The following is a 6,939-nucleotide window of genomic DNA, read 5'->3' on the forward strand; positions in this document are numbered from 1 at the left end:
GGGGAGAACACAATTGAGGGACTAATTGGCCAATTCCTGTTCCTACAAATGTGTATATCACTCCTCATTATTAATCAGCCTGCGTGTTATGATTAGTTGAAAATGGCATGTTAAGTTTTTTTTCTGCTGGTTTGTGGAAATGAAGACAGGTAGCAAATCTCTAACCTTTGTGCTGAGACAGTTAGTCTAGGCATAGAAACAACTTGTCAGTCTCTCCCCACACCCCCACACCCCCCCCCCCCCCGAAAAAGGTCTTAAACTATTGGTTTTCTTTAAGACTGACGCCTTTTCGCAGTCCCAGTGCTCCCAGTTAGCTCTCGGCCTCAATCATTCCACTTTTTTCCTAATTTCCTACTTCCTGATGTTTCAGAGCCTGGGTTCAACCACTTCATAAGCCAACAAGTTTATTAAACAAAGAGACTAAAAGGTAAAGCTGTGTAAATCAAAGCATTAAAATTCTGTAACATTTATACAAATGTTAGGAAAATGTTAGTTCCAATTACCTCTGCTGGACCTGTGATTGAAACCACAGGTCAACCTTTTAGCTCTTGTCTTTATCTTTTAATTTTAAATATTAAAATGGAGTTCTTTCAAGATTATTACTGTAATATAAATTACATATATAGATCACCAAGTGCTGGCTTATACACTGCTCCTGTTATAATGATTGAAACCACCCTTCTGTGTTTTTCTGTTAGTTTTCTTCCTGTAATACTATAATTTCTCCTATTTAATATTTAATACAGATTGTTATTGCAATGAAATTGGTTTTGGAATTTTACTTGTGTTTGTGACTAGCTAACTAAGTGACTGGGATGGTTTTTGGCAGAAAAGATAGATGTTCAATTTCTGGGCTCTGACTTTGAGATTGGAAGCCCCGCTTTTGGTAAAGGGTGGGGATGGGGAAAAGGGAACAAAGCAGACATCAATTCCAAAACAAATGATAATCTTCAATGACCCACCTCTTCTGAGTTTGTTCATCTCAGTTACAAAGTGATGCAGTTGACATTGACTTGTCCACGAATGACCAACCCTTCAAGGAATGAAGATTCATCTCTCGGATACCGTTTAAAGCAAAAGACAAACTGTAGAGAACAAAAACAATCACATTTTTGCCTCATTCACTTCAAACACTTTTGCTCTTAAAATATTGGAAATGGAAGAATAGGCTGTCAGACACAGTTGTCCAATTGGATTATAATGAGTCTGTTCACTTTCCAATGCTTTGGAAGGTGGTGCACTGTTAGGGTGTACATATTCAGTGACATTGACATGAGGTAATATGCTTTAACCTCCAGATTGAATCTGATCAGAGACGTGTTGACCCAGAGTTTCATCTTCTGACCATTTTTCTGTACACTATGATGTTCAGTTTAGGTTGGGTTAAACTCGGTTGTAATGCAATCAGCAGCTTAATATCCTCCCTCTCACAAGGGCTGAGGTTCACATGTAAAGTAACTTATTGGAGGTGTCAGTGCAGACTGCCTTCTCCACAGCTCCATGGCAATCTGAAGCTGTAAACAGGAGGGTAGTATCGATGAGAAGATGAGTGTGTTACCGATCCAGAGGCTCAGCTGGGCACGTGAATTCCAATCACATCACTGCAGTAATAAATCTGGAATTGAAAGCAAGTCGTACATGTCTGTTACTAACATCAATTGCTATTTGATTCAGTAATATTTTTCAGGAAAGGAAATCTGCCATCTTTACCTGACTTGGTCATTGTGATTCCAGACCATGTTGTGACTCTTAACTGCACTCTGAAAGGTCCAGCAAGTCCCTCATTAGAGGTGGAGACCATTTGATTCCTCATAATGGTGCCCATTCTTTGGTGGACTCTCCATGTTAACTCCATCTGCCCAGGAATTACAGAAATGTTAATGCTACAGCCTATTGCACACCTGTGAGCTCCACAGATGACCCTAGTGTTTGATATTTTAACTCTTCAGATGTTCAGATATATCCCTCAACAGTGATGCATCGCTCTAATTCAACAGCCTCCCCTTTCTTCCACCCAATTCATTCCATACAACATCCATGGCCTTGACCACAACATCAATTATCTCACCAAAGTGAATATACATTAAAAAGAACTCATTGCCTTGTGAGAATTGCTTCGAGCTGATTGGGTGAATTGCTTCTCTCTGGATGTTTGAAGCCCCTTTCCATCCTTCGTGTGAGTTCTTTTCCTATTGGCCAGGGCATGAAGGATGGTGCCTGGGGGTTGGGGTAGTTCAAATCAGGAGGTCATCGACCAGGAATGGCAACTCTAGCTCCCCATAGTGATGATGAGAAGAACAGGTGGTGTGTTTATATGGAGAAGAGCAATTTAAGGGGATCTGTCCGAAGTATTCAAAGAAAGGGATGGGTTTGGGTATCGGGAGAGCAAGTAGTGAAAAGTTGTTCTGAGGAAGGGTTACTGGACCCGAAATGTTAACTTTGATTTCTCTCCACAGATGCAGTCAGAACAGCTGAGCTTTTTCAACAAATTCTGCTTTTGTTTCTGATTTCCAGCAGCCACAGTTCTTTTGATTTTTATCTAGTGAAAATTGTTTCTGTGGGTGACCGAGTGAGCGACTAGGATTAAAGAGGAAGGGGAGAAAGATTAATTTTACACAAAGCATTGTCACTGTGTGGAATGAATTGGGTGGAGGTTGTTGAATCAGAGCGATGCATCACGGTTGAGGGGTACATCTAAAAATCTGAAGAGAGTTTTTGTTGCAAACGTTTTGTCCCCTTTTTAGGTGGCATTCTCAGTGCACAGAAGTGCTTCACAGGAGGCTCCCAAGCACTGAGGATGTCACCTAGAAAGGGGATGAAACGTTTGCAACAAAAACTCCCAGCTCGGCAAACAGAACCACAACGAGCACCCGAGCTACAAATCTTCTCACAAACTTTGAATCTGAAGAGATGCAATATCAAATGCGAGGGTGGTCTGTGAGCTCACAGGTGTGTAATAGGCTGTACTGTTAACATTTCTGTAAATCCTGGGCAGATGGAGTTAATTGGATAGTCTACCAGAGAATGGGCACGATCATGATGAGTCAAATGGTCTCATCCTTTCCGATATGATTTCAAGTTTCAAACCTAATAGCTAATCACAGTGCAATCCTTAATGCTACTGTCTTACTTTAAATGATGCAAGTGTTAGAGTTTGGGAAACGTGGAGAAAATATAGAGAATCACCAGGAGACGCAGAGAGTTTTTCAAGAAGTAGGTCTTTCATTTGCAAACAAAAAACCCTGACACTGCAAAAGCATATTCTCAAATGCCAACAAACCTCAGGGTCCGTGCATTTTTATTTTTTTTAATCATGTTTCTGTTAGCTTATCCGCATGTCCAACTATATTAACCAAAGTATCTCACTCCAGCTACACAATAAACTCATGATGTTAGTTCCCATTATCTTTCTAGTTGTACATTCTACTTAATGTTATTCTAATGTCACGGTTAGATATTTATTGCTAACGCTTTGCAACAATAGTCTTTCATTCCAGACCCTACTTAATATTTTCCTAATATTTATTAGATATTTATTATTACCTCTACTACAGTGATCTTCCATTCCAGACTAACCTGTCATGATAGATATCTAGCTATTCCATCTATGACAATAGTCTCCTGTCTCAAGCTGACTGTAGTAACTATTAATGTCATGTCCCAAATATTTATAGTCACAATCCTGTCATAATAATACTTAACAGAAGAACTAGCTCTACTGTTATCTCATCTCGCCATTTCAGCCTTAACCTTACTCTGCTGATTGGTGTAAGAGCATTCCACAGACCACAGATTGCCACTGGTCTTCATGCTTTAACCCTTCCCATGCTTTCATGTTCTTTATTTTCCATAATGGCAATTATAGTTTACTGGTGGGGGGAGGAGTCATGGAGTTGTAGAACACAAACACAGACATATTCAGCCCAATTCATCCATGTCGACCAGATATCTGAAATTAATCTAGTCCCATTTGTCAGCACCTGGCGCATATCCCTCCAAACCCTTCCCATTCATGTACCCACCCAGATGCCTTTTAAATGCTGTAATTGTACGAGCCTCCACCACTTCCTCTGGCAGCTCATTCCATACACGCACCACCTTCTCCGTAAAAATGTTGAGTTGAGGTTTATTCCAGTTTTTATTTAAGGATCTCGGGTTAATGCCCATTTGACGAGTTGTACCTAAAGATTGGGTTCCAATAGTGTAGGATTACACACACCATTGTAGAGGCAGATTGGGGTTCATGCTCCAACCTAGCAAATGTTCTCAGTCATTTGTGCACATATGCATGTTAACCAGACATGTGATTAATTGTAAGCTTGCTGAATTTCTGATATTTTAATTGAAATTTCCCCTGCCTTGACATCTGATTCTGTAATCTTCAGTGCCCGTTGGTAACCACAATCTCTTACAAACTACATAAACATTTCCTTTAATTCCAGTTGGTCCAACTCATCCATGCCGACCAGATATCTCACCCCAATCTCGACCCACCTGCCAGCACCTGGCCCATATCCCTCCAAACCCTTCCTATTCATATCCCCATCCAAATGTCTTTTAAATGTTGCAATTGTACCAGCCTTCACCAGCAGCTCATTCCACACTCTCACCACCCTCTGCATGAAAAAGTTGCCTCTTAGGTCCCTTTTATTTTTTTCCCCTCTCACCCTAAACCTATGCCATCTAGTTCTGTACTCTCCCACCCCAAGAGAAAGACTTGAATTATTTATCCTATCCATTCCCCTCATGATTTTATAAACCCCTATAAGGTCACCCCTCAGCCTCCGACATTCCAGGGAAAACAGCCCCAGCCTATTCAGCCAATCCTATAGCTCAAGTCCTCCAACCCTGGCAACATCCTTATAAATCTTTTCTGAACCCTTTCAAGTTTCACAACATCTTTCCAATAGGAAAGAGACCAGAATTGCATGCAATATTACAGCAGTGGCCGAACCAATGTCCTGTACAGCCGCAACATGACCTCCCAACTCCTGTACTCAATACTCTGACCAATAAAGGAAAGCATACCAAACGCTGCCTTCACTATCCTATCTACCTGCGACTCCACTTTCAAGGAGCTATGAACCTGCACTCCAAGGTCTCTTTGTTCAGCGACACTCTCGAGGACTTACCATTAAGTGCATAAGTCCTGCTAAGATTTGCTTTCCCAAAATGCAGCACCTCACATTTAGCTAAATTAAATTCCACCTGTCATTTCTCAGTCCATTGGCCCATCTGATCGAGATCCAGTTATAATCTGAGATAACCTTCTTCGCTGTCCACTACACCTCCAATTTCGGTGTCATCTGCAAATTACCAACTATACGTGCTATGTTCACATCCAAATCATTTATATAAATGATGAAATGTAGTGGACCCAGCACCGATCCTTGTGGCACTCCATTGGTCACAGGCCTCCAATCTGAAAAACAACTCTCACCACTATTCTCTGTCTTCTACCTTTGAGCCAGTTCTGTATCCAAATGGCTAGTTCTCCCTGTATTCCATGAGACCTAACCTTGCTAACCACTCTCCCATGGGGAACCTTATTGAATGCCTTACTGAATTCCATATCGATCACATCTACCATTCTGCCCTCATCAATCCTCTTTGTTACTTCTTCAAAAAACTCAATCAAGTTTGTGAGACATGATTTCTCACACACAAAGCCATGATGACTATCCCTAATCAGTCTTTGCCTTTCCAAATACATGTACATCCTGTCCCTCAGGATTCCCTCCATCATCTTGCCCACCACTGAAGTCAGGCTCATTGGACTATAGTTCCCTGGCTTGTTCTTACGACCTTTCTTAAACAGTGGCACCACGTTTGCCAACCTCCAGTCTTCCGGCACCTCACCTCTGACTATCAATGATATAAATATTTCAGCAAGAGGCCCAGCAATCACTTCCCTAGCTTCGCACAGAGTTCCAGGGTACACCTGATCAGGTCCTTAAAGGCAAACTCTTTCCCGTGAGATGTTAATTAAAAGCCCTATCTGGTAGATGTAGACAATCCTGTCACACTATTTGAAAGAGCAGCAGGAAGGTTTTTCCAATGTCCGGACTAATATTTATCTTGAAAATAATCATCACAAAAAAAAGTCATTCAGTCATTACTACATTGCACGTAGCAAATTTCCACAAACAGCAATATTCGCTGCTGCATTTCAGACTTTGCAACAGGGACTGCACTTTGTAAAGCACTTTGAGACAGTCGAGTGTTTGTGAAAGACATTATGTAAATGCAAAAGCTAATTTTTGATGGAAGTGTAGTGGCCAGGAGGGACAATTGACAGTTGAGTTGGATTTATAAAGACTGTGCATTAGCAAAGAGATCAATTGAAAGTCAAGTTATGGAGGATAGTGGGCTAGTGTAGGTTAGGTGGGCTTGGATCGGCGCAACATCGAGGGCCGAAGGGTCTGAACTGCACTGTATTTTTCTATGTTCTATGTTCTATGAATGTGAAGGCCAATAAGCAGGGAGCATGTGGAACTATTTCAACAGGACAAATATTTTCATGAGTGGCAGTTGCCATTTCTCAGCCTCATTTTAAAGAAAAAGTTAAGTAGGTTAGAAGCGCAAAAGATCCTCTGTAAATGGGCAAGAGACATTTTGGTTTAAATTTGGAAGAGATAAAACTAGCTAACCTGCAATGTACTATATTTCAAACCATCTGCACATCGTAAGATTGGCAGGATATGCTGTTTCATCTGTACTTTTGCCACAACGTTTAGAGGTAACCATTTCAGAGTTTTAGACACCAAAACAAAAATGAGGCGTGGTGTTTCAATGCATGCTGAGGGAATGCTGCCCTGTTTTCTGGATGACACTTTAAATCACCTATCTGTGTTGGTGAGTGTAAAAGATTTAATGTTACTATTGCAAAGAAGAGTAGGGCAGTGCTCACAGTGTCATAGTTAATAAGTATTCCTCAAT

Source organism: Hemiscyllium ocellatum, chromosome 15 (assembly GCF_020745735.1).
Source record: "Hemiscyllium ocellatum isolate sHemOce1 chromosome 15, sHemOce1.pat.X.cur, whole genome shotgun sequence".
NCBI lineage: Eukaryota > Metazoa > Chordata > Chondrichthyes > Orectolobiformes > Hemiscylliidae > Hemiscyllium > Hemiscyllium ocellatum.